The sequence below is a fragment of the Gorilla gorilla genome, chromosome 12 (assembly GCF_029281585.2).
Source record: "Gorilla gorilla gorilla isolate KB3781 chromosome 12, NHGRI_mGorGor1-v2.1_pri, whole genome shotgun sequence".
NCBI classification, from domain to species: domain Eukaryota; kingdom Metazoa; phylum Chordata; class Mammalia; order Primates; family Hominidae; genus Gorilla; species Gorilla gorilla.
Window position 1 is genome coordinate 112,378,300 of NC_073236.2, and position 10,736 is coordinate 112,389,035.

Sequence of the window (10,736 nt, forward strand, 5' to 3'; positions counted from 1 at the left end):
CCTCTGGCAATTCTCTTCTCTCAGCCTCCTGAGTAGCTGATATTACAGGCACGAGCCATTGTAGCCAGCCACAAGAGGTTTTTTTTGAGTCAGCTTTGGAAGGTATATTTTCTAGTAATTTTTCCATTTAATCTACATTTTCAAATGTATTGACAAAGTTATTCAAATGTCGTCATGTCTCCTTTGTTTTCATGGTGTTGGTTATTTGTGGGGTTTTTCCCCTTTTCTTTGGCCTATCTTGCTAGAGATTGGCCAATTTTGTCAATCCTTTCAAAGAACTAACTTTGTATGTTTGTTTTCTATTTCAATAATTTATGCCTTTGCCTTATTTCCTCGTTTCTACTTTCTTTGGATGTATTTTGATGCTATTTTTCTAACTTTCTTCTTGAGATGAATGCCTAAATCATTCATTTTCAGCTCTTTCCCCCTAATATATGCAAATCAGGGTATGTTTCCTCCCAAGTACTACTTCAGCTGCATGTCACCAGTTGTGATATGTAGAATTTTTGTTGTCATTTAGTTCCAACTATTTTATAGTTCCCATGTTGATTTCTTTGATCCATGGATTATTTAGAAATTCATATTAAAATTTCTACATATATGGGGATTTTCTAGTTATCTAACCAAGTCACATTGTAATCAGAATACATACTTTAAATCATTTCAATCCGTTGAAATGTTTGAGATTTTATCCCAGTTTATGGTCAATTATAAAAATTCTATGTGTGTTTTAAAATGAGATGTATTCCACAAGTGATAAAAACAGTCTCTATATGTCTGTTTGGTCAATTTTGCTAGTCTTTATGTTCAAATCTATACTCCTAAGCTTCTGTCTGATTATCCATCAATTACTAAGACAGGCATGTAGAATCACCTATTAATACAGTTGTGTATTTGTTTATATCTCCTTTGAGAGCTGTGGATTTTTGCTTTATATATTTTTAATCATTCTTTAAAATCGCAATACATTCCTGGTAAATTAAATATTTTAACACTATGAAGTCCCTGTTCATTTCTAGTAATACTTTTGGCCGTAAGTTATTTTGTCTGATATTAATATTGCTGTATGGTAGATGGACCTGATAGCATAACTTAAGCATACCCCTAAGAATGACCCTGTATGGCAGATACATCTGACAGTATCAACTTAAGCATACATAGCCTGAGAATGACCCTATGTTCTAAGAAGAATGTGCGTTTGGATTTCCAAGCTAAGGAATCCAGAAGTGGCCAATCTGGAGATTTATTTATTCCTTATGTATAATGAACATCTGAACCCCCGGCATGGCCTGTGACATGCAGGACATACAGGGGATTGAGGCCTTTTGTTTTGAGTTAAATGAAAGTTGCCAGGAGGAGGTTGCTAGGAGGAGGGTGCTAAGTGAAAATACTATATAAACTGCATGCTTTTTATAAGCAGTTGTGGTTCTCCTGTTTAGCCCACCACCAGTGGACTGCCCTGTATGTAACTTCCCTCAATAAGCCCAATGTCTTCTTTGCTAGCTCCAGGTCTCTTCTCTAGCCTCTGCAACATGATGCTATCCCTATTGAAGTCAATAGGGTTCTGGCATGACAATTGCCATAGCTATTTTCTTTTGGTTGGTATTTCACAGTATATCTTTTCCCATTCTTTTACTATCAACCTTTCTATATGCTTTTGCTTTAATACTGGATACAAAATAAGCAAAATCCATATATACGCTGTTTGCAAGAGACACATCTATAACAAAAAAAGTGTTAATTGGGGCATGTATTTCATTTACCTTTAATGTAATTACCAAAGTATTTGGTTCATGATCTGTCCTCTTAGTACTTCCTGTTTTGTCCTATATTTTAAGTTTCTTTTTCTCTCCTTTTTTTTTTTTTTTTTGAGACAAAGTCTCGCTCTGTTGCCCACTTTGGAGTGCAATGGTGTGATCTTGGCTCACTGCAACCTCCGCCTCCCAGGTTCAAGCGATTCTCCTTTCTCAGCCTCCAAAGTAGCTGGGTCTACAGGTGTATGCTACCACGCCCAGCTAATTTTTATATTTTTAGTAGAGACAGTGTTTCGCCATCTTGGCCAGGCTGGTTTCAAACTCCTGACCTCAGGTGATCCACCTGCCTCAGCCTCCCAAAGTGCTGGGATTACACGTGAGCCACCTGGCCCAGTCTTTTTCTCTCTTTTCTTGCCTTTCAATTAGATGACTATTTTTAATTACTTCATTTTTCTCCTTTACTAATTAGAAATTATACTGTTTTTATTCTTTTAGTGCAAGGCTTGGCAAACTATGGCCTGTGGGCCAAATCCAGCATGCTGCCTGTTTTTGCAAATGAAGATTTATTGGAACACAGCCACACTCATTTTACATATTGTCTACGACTGTTTTCAAGCTTACAATAGCAGAGTTGAACAGTAATGACTGAGACCACAGGGCCTGCAAAGACTAAAATATTTACTATCTATCTCTACAGAAAAAGTTTGCCAACCCTGTTTTTAGCAGATACCTTTTAAAATGCAATATGCACACAGCTTATCAAAGCCTTAAATTAATAAAAACTTTTATCTTCTTTATGGAAAAATCAAGGCCCTTAGAATATTTTAACTCAATTTATCCCTTCCCAAATATATGTTATTGTAGTTAGGAATTTTAACTTTATATATTTATTTTTAATTTTTTAAAAAATTTAATTTTTAGTGTTTGTGGGTACATAATATATATTATGAAATACATGAGATATTTGTATTATGATACTGTATTCCATAATACATGTTTTTATTTTTAGATCATAATACATATTCCATAACACAATTATGATACTATCATTAGTATTAGTCCATTCTTGCATTGCTATAAAGAAATATCTGAGACTGGGTAATTTATGAAGAAAATAAATTTAACTGGCTCACTGTTCTGCAGGCTGTACAGGAAGCACAGCAGCTGCTGGGGAGGCCTCAGGAAACTTACACTCATGGCAGAAGGGGAAAGGGAAGCAGGCTCATTTCACACAGCCGAAGCAGAAGAAATAGAGAGTGAGGTCCCACACACTTGTAAACAACCAGCTCTTTTGAGAAGTCATTCACTATACCAAGGGGAATAGTACTAAACCATTCATGAGCACTCCACCCCCATGATCCAATCACCCCCCACCAGGCCCCATCCCCAACACTGGGGATTACAATCCAACATGAGATTTGGGTGAGGACACAGATCCAAACCATATCACATGCAGTGCAGAATAATCACATCATGGAAATTGTGTATTCATCCCCTCAAGCATTTATCCTCTCTGTTACAAAGAATCCAATTACACTTTTAATTATTTTTAAATGTACAATTAACTGATTATTGACTATAGTCTCCCTGTTGTGCTATTAAATACTGTGCCTTATTCTTTTTTTTTTTTTTTGAGATGGGATACTGCTCTGTCACCTAAGCTGGAGTGCAGTGATGCAATCATGGCTCACTGCAGCCTCAACTTCCCAGGCTGAAGGGATCCTCCTGCTTCAGCCTCCTTAGTAGGTGGGACTACAGGCATATACCACCATGCTTAGCTAATTTTTTTTTTTTAAATTTTTTGTAGAGATGGGCTCTCGCTATGTTAACCATGCTGGTCTTGAACTCCTGGCTCAAATTATCCTCCCGACTCAGCCTCCAAAAGTGCTGGGATTACATGCATTTGACACTGTGCCCACCCTTATTCATTCTTTCTATTTTTTTTTTGTACCCATTAACAATTCCGACCTCCCCACCACTACCCCTCCACTACCCTTCCCAGCCTCTGGTAATCATCCTTCTATTCTCTATCTCCATAAGTTCAATTATTTGTTTGTTTGTTTGAGACAGAGTCTTGCTCTGTCACCCAGGCTGCTGTGCAATGGCACGATATCGGCTTACTGCAACCTCTGCCTCCCAGGTTCAAGCCATTCTCCTGCCTCAGCCTCCCAAGTAGCTGAGATTATAGGTGCCTGCCACCACACCCAGCTGATTTTTGTATTTTTAGTAGAGAAGGGGTTTTGCCATGTTGCCCAGGCTGGTCTTGAACTCCTAACCTCAGGTGATCCACCTGCCTCAGCCTCCCAAAGTGCTGGGATTACAGGTGAGCCACCACGCTCAGCCTGTTTTGATTTTTAGATCCCACAAATAAGTGAGAACATGCAACATTTGTCTTTCTGTGCCTGGCTTATTTCACTTAACATAGTAAGTGAAATAAGTTCTATCCATGTTGTTGCAAATGACAGAATCTTATTCTTTTTATGGATGAATAGTACTCCATTGTGTATATGTACCACATTTTCTTTATCCATTCATCTGTTGATGGACACTTAGGTTGCTTCCAAATTTTGGCTATTGTGAACAGTGCTGCAACAAACATGGGAGTGCAGATATCTCTTTAATATACTGATTTCCTTTCTTTTGTCTTTATATCCAGCAGTGGTATTGTTCTCCGTAATGGTTGTACTAATTTACATTCCAACAGTATACAAGTGTTCCCTTTTCTACACATTCTCTCCAGCATTTGTTACTGCTTGTCTTTTGGATAAAAGCCGTTTTAATTAGAGTGAGATAATATCTCATTGTAGTTTTGACTTGCATTTCTCTGATGATCAGTGATGTCGAGTACTTTTTCATATGATTGTTTGCCATTTGCATGTCTTCTTTTGAGAAATGTCTATTCAAATCTTTTTCTTTTTCTTTTTTTTTCTTTTTTTTTTTTTGAGATGGAGTCTCGCTGTGTAGCCCAGGCTGGAGTGCAATGGTGCAATCTCAGCTCACTGCAACCTCCACCTCCTGGGTCCCAGTTCAAGCAATTCTCCTGCTTTAGCCTCCCTGGTAGCTGGGATTACAGGTACGTGCCACCATGCCCAGCTAATTTTTGTATTTTTAGTAGAGACAGGGTTTCACCATGTTGGCCAGGCTGGTCTTGAACTCCTGACCTCGTGATTCGCCCGCCTTGGCCTCCCAAAGTGCTGGGATTACAGGCATGAGCCACCGCACCTGGCCGGCTATTCACATCTTTTGCCAATTTTTAAATTGGATTATTAGATTTCTTCCTATAGAGTTGAGCTCCATATATATATACATATATATAGTTATTAATCCCTTGTCATATGGGTAGTTGTAAAAATTTTCTCCTATCCTGTGGATTGTCTCTCCACTTTGTTGATTATTTCCTTTGCTGTGCAAAAGCTTTTTAATTTAATGTGATCCCATTTTTCCATTTTTGCTTTGGTTGCCTGTGCTCGTAGAGAATTACTCAAGAAACTTTTGCCCAGGGTAATGTCCTAGAGAGTTTCTCCCAATGTTTTCTGATAGTAGTTTCATAGTTTGAGATTTAAGTCTCTAATCCATTTTGATTTGATTTTTGTATATGGCAAGAGATAGGGGTCTAGTTTCATTCTTCTGCATATGGATATACTACCTGAGACTGGGTAATTTATAAATAAAGGAGGTTTAATTGACTCACAGTTTCACAGGCTTAACAGGAAACATGACTGGGAGGCCTTAGGAAACCTACAATCATGGTGGAAGGTGAAGCGGAAGCCAACATCTTCTTCACATAGCAGCAGGAAAGAGAGAGAGCACAAAGGGGAGAGTGCCACACACTTTTAAACCATAAGATCTTGTGAGAACTCACTCACTATCATGAAAACAGAATGGGGGAACTCCACCCCCATGATCCAATCACCTCCCACCCGGCCCCTCCCACAACATTGGGAATTATAATTCAACATGAGATTTGGGTGGCGACACAGAACCAAACCATATCAGAGATCCAATTTTCCCAGCATCATTTATTATAGAAACTGTCTTTTCCCCAATGTATGTTCTTGGTACCTTTGTCAAAAACGAGTTTGCTGCAGGTGTGTGAATTTGTTTTTGAGTTCTCTATTCGGTTACATTGGTCTATGTATCTGTTTTTATGCCAGTACCATGCTGTTTTGGTTACTATAACTCTGTAATGTAATTTGAAGTTAGGTAATGGATTCCTCTAGTTTTGTTCTTTTTGCTCAGGATAGCTTTGGTTATTCTAGGTCTTTTGTGGTTCCATATACATTTTAGGATGTTTTTTCTATTTCTGTGAAGAATGTCATTGATATTTTGATAGGGATTGCATTGAAGCTGTAGATTGCTTTGGGTACTACGGACATTTTAACATTGATTCTTCCAATCCATGATTATGGAATATCTTTCCATTTTTCTGCGCCATCTTCAATTTCTCTCATCAGTGTTTTGTAGCTTTCATTGTAGAGATCTTGACAGGTGCAGTGGCTCAAGCCTGTAATCCCAACACTTTGAGAGGCTGAGGCAGGTGGATCACAAGGTCAGGAGTTCAAGACCAGCCTGACCAACATGGTGAAACCCCTGTCTCTACTAAAAAAAAATATATATATATATACAAAAAATTAGCCAGGCATGGTGGTGTGCACCTATAATCCCAGCTACTCAGGAGGCTGAGGCAGGAGAAATGATTGGATCCGGGAGGCGGAGGTTACAGTGAGCCGAGATCACACCACTGCACTCCAGCCTGGGCAACAGAGCAAGACTCTGTCTCAAAAAAAAAAAAAAATCACATCTCCTTCTAATAAGGATAATTTGACTTCTTCCTTTCCAGTTTGGATGCCCTTTATTTCTTTGTCTTGTCCGATTGCTCTAGCTAGGACTTCCAGTACTGTGTTGAATATCAGTGGTGAAAGTGGGGATCTTTGTCACGTTCCATATCTAAGAGGAAAGGCTTTCAGTTTAAATTTATTTTTTGAATAAACTTTTTATTTTTGAAAAATTTCAGGTTTACAGAAAAGTTACAAAGATAGTACAGCAAATTCCCATATATTCTTCACCTAGTTTCACCTAACATTAACATCTTACATAACTTTGGTACGTTTGTCAAAACTATGAGATTAACATTGGTGTATTTACTATTAACTAAACTCCAGATTTCATGCAATTTCACCAGTTTTGCCACTAAAGTCCTTTATATTTCCAGGATCCAACCGAGGGTAGCACCCTGTAGGTGAGTCACGCTTCCTGAGTCTCTTCGGGTCTGTGACAGTTTCTCAGTCTTTTCTTGTTTTCCATGACTGAAAATTTTCAGGTATTTTGTAATATGAGCAGGTATTTTATAGTATGTCCCTAAAGCTGGGTTACTGTGATGTTTTCTTTATGCTTAGACTGAGGTTATGTGTTTGGGGGAAGAATAACACAGAGGTGACATGCCCTTCTCATGATATCATATCAGGAGGTACGTGATACCTGCTGGTGATGCTCATCTTGATTACTTGATTAGGGTAGTGCTTGCCTGGTTTTTCCACTGTAAAATCCATTCCCTTTCCCATACTCTGTTTTTTTGTAAGTGAGCTCCTAAATCTAACCCACATTGGAGGAGAGGTGGTGTGGGGTGATTAAGCTCCATTTCCTAAAGGAGCGTGTGTGTGCGTGTGTGTGTGTGTGTGTGTGTGCGTTTATTATTTAGAATTCTTCTTTAGGAAAAATTGGTACTTTCCCCCACTTTATTTTATGCAATCATTTGCTTATAACGGTACGAATTCACGCGTACTTATGTATTTTTTTAAACCAAGTGGTTTTTTTTAATTTTATTTATTTATTTGAGAAAGGGTCTCATTCTGTCGCCCAGGCTGGAGTGCAGTGGCATGATGACAGCTCACTGCAGCCTCAACCTCCTGGGCTTAAGAAATCTATCCTCCCACCTCGCTTCCCAAGTAGCTGGGACTGCTGTCGCCTACCACCATGACCAGCTTGTTACTTATTTTGTTGCTCAAATTGTTCCCACTTTAGGCACTAGGAGCTCTTTCACATTGGCTCTTGTATCCCTTTGACATATTCTCATCCTTGTGGAGGTTTTGAGCAATTCTTTACTTTCTGTGACTACAAGATGCTCCAGGGATCCTCTTCCTGTCTTTTTCCTTGTCTTTTCCACAGCACCCCAGTTACTAGCTTAAAAATGACCCACTTCTCCCTCCCAGGATGGGAGCATTTTGCATCACCTAGATATAGTACCTGTCCTCTCAACCCTAGGATTTGACTCACCTGTCCAGTTGGGTCCAACCCTAAGTTTCCATTGGATCTGAGGCATTTTGCTGTATTTGTAGAGCCCATCCCTGGAACCAGATGGAGACCCCTCTGTCTCCTACCTGGTCCCAACATCCTCTTTCAACGTTATAGCTTATCTAATATTCAAGAGCTGGCTCCAGGCTGTGTAACATTCAAAACAATCTGAATGTTAGACCAGACGAATGTTGGCCTGGTGTGGTGGTTCACACACACGATCCCAGCACTTTGGGTGGCTAAAGCAGTAAGATCACTGGAGGCCAGGAATCAAGACCAGCCTGAGCAACATAGCAAGGCCCCATCTCTACAAAAAAAATTAAAAATGAGCCAGGTGTGGTGGTGCACATTTGTAGTCCTAGCTACTCGGGAGGCTGAGGCAGGAAGATTGCTTGAGCCGAGGAGTTCGAGGCTGCAGTGAGCTATGACCACACCACTGCACTGCAGCCTGGACAACATAGTGAGACCCTTTCCTTAAAAAAAAAAAAAGAGAGACCATCTAAATTATGAAAAGAATAGCTAGCTAGATTTTGGAGAAGAGTTCATGAGTTCCGCATATATATATATGTAATATATATTATATATTCCATATATGTGTGTGTGTGTGTGTGTGTGTATAATATATAAATAATGTCAGGCTTAGAGTATGTGCGATATCCAACTATATTTTGCCCCACCCCCTCTTGTTTTTTTTTTCTTTTTTAGAGCCAGGGTCTTGTAATGTGGCCCAGCCTGGCCTTGAACTCCTGGACTGAAGTGATCCTCCCATCTCAGCCTCTCAAGTAGCTAGGATGGCACACCTAGCCCCCTTTTGCTTTTGATCCAGCAAATATATGTGCTGGGAAATTGTTTTCTTCATCTTCCACAATCTAATCCAGTCTTCAGGCCCAGGCCCTTTAGTCCTTTCTACATAATTACTGCCTTGTATTAATAATGGATTATTCTCTTGCTGTTTTTGCCCTCAGATGTTTACTTTCTCCAAATAACTGCAAAAGTTGTCACCATCATTTGTGTCTGGATAGTTCTAAAAAAATCTTTGAACTTCTTTAGCTCTGCCTGGAGCACAAATCCCATTGACAATGACCAGATTCTCTGCTATCAGATCCATATCCCACTGTGAATCTTCAAACCTTCTTGCGTTTTCTTTGGCTGTTCCTTTACCCCACCCCAGCCTCCTTTCTTCCAAAACTTTCCTTGACTCTTGGCCTACCCTCTAATTTCAGCAGCTCTCTGTACTTATCCCACTGTTTAATCCACTTCAACTCTGTCTTGTATTCGAATTGCTATGTGCTTGTGAGTTTCTAGGGGGTAGGCATCAGATCTTAGTCATCTTCATCTCTGCCACAATGCCAGAGTGTGTGTAGCTTCTAATGTCCCCCAAGGCTGTCCCACAATATTCATAATGTCCCACAATATTCATAATACCTGAATATTGTGTCCAACTACATAAGAATTGAATTCACTTGATGTCTTCATGCCATTCACGTACTTGGCAACTAAAAGAACTCAGGGCTTCTAGAGTTCTTCTGCATCCAGCCCTGGAGAAATCTAACTCTGTGCCCTATCCCCTCCAAATGTGGGAGGGGAGCTACTGTACAGTTGGCATCATCAACAGGATCAAGGGGTGCTCTGCCCTTTGGGGTCCCAGAATGCTAGGTATCTTCTCAGACTTGACACTGTTCATGACACCATGCTGAGAGATGAACTGACCCGATGAAAGAACGTGGTAGAGAGTTGCGGGTAAAGAGAAGCAGAGGGACTTTGCAGGAGCCTTTCCTAACTTTAGCCATCTTGAATTTGGGAGAGCTGTTTGTGGAAGATGAAAGGGGTGGTACTCAGGAAGCATCGTGAGAGTAGTGGCTGGGGAAAGGGGGATTACTGATCATCCAAGGCATCAGTGTGAAGATGTGGAACAGGAAAACAGAGCTCACATAGAGGCTGCAGGCCCTCAGATGCACAGAGGGGCCTATGGCCACCTTAAAAAGGTTGATTACTCTATCCTCATAAAACCAAAATCTGGCTCCTTTGCAGTCACTCTCCTGCCTAAAAGTTCCAGGGACCTTTCCAGAGAGTTTCATCCCCAGAGGAATGTTCCTGAGTATCTATTACCTGGATATTTCTCAGGCACAAGGAGGAACCAGCTCTCTACTGTCAGGGCCATATATCACAGGCCCTAAAGAGCTGGCATGAATCTAGGATGAACAACGGTGTCTTCAATTTGTCAAAACATGGGGCAGCTGATGTCTAAAATGTACAGCCCGGGGTTTCTAGTGTTTGTTGGGTCCCACCACCAAGGGCTTTCAGCACCCCCAGAGTTCCTTATGTTCCTCTTACAAACACGGGGCAGGGGATGTGACCCTCATTTCATGGTCTAATGCGTGGATGTAGCATTCATTCTAGATCTTGTCATGTCTGATTAAGACTGCCCTTTTTCTGGGTTTCCTATGTTAGGTACACAACTTCTTCCCTCTTCCCCTAGAATTATCTAAAAGTTCCCACCTCTCATTGTGTGTCTGTGTGGGATTGGAGTGTGTGTGCACGCATGCACACGTGGCTGCATGTTGGTAATGAAAATATAGGGATGCCAGTATAAGGCTTGTGTTAGGGACCAATGAAATGGAGTTGGGGACAGAATTAAAGAAACAAATCTGCTGTTAAGACCAACCCATGCCACCCATCCTATCCCACCTC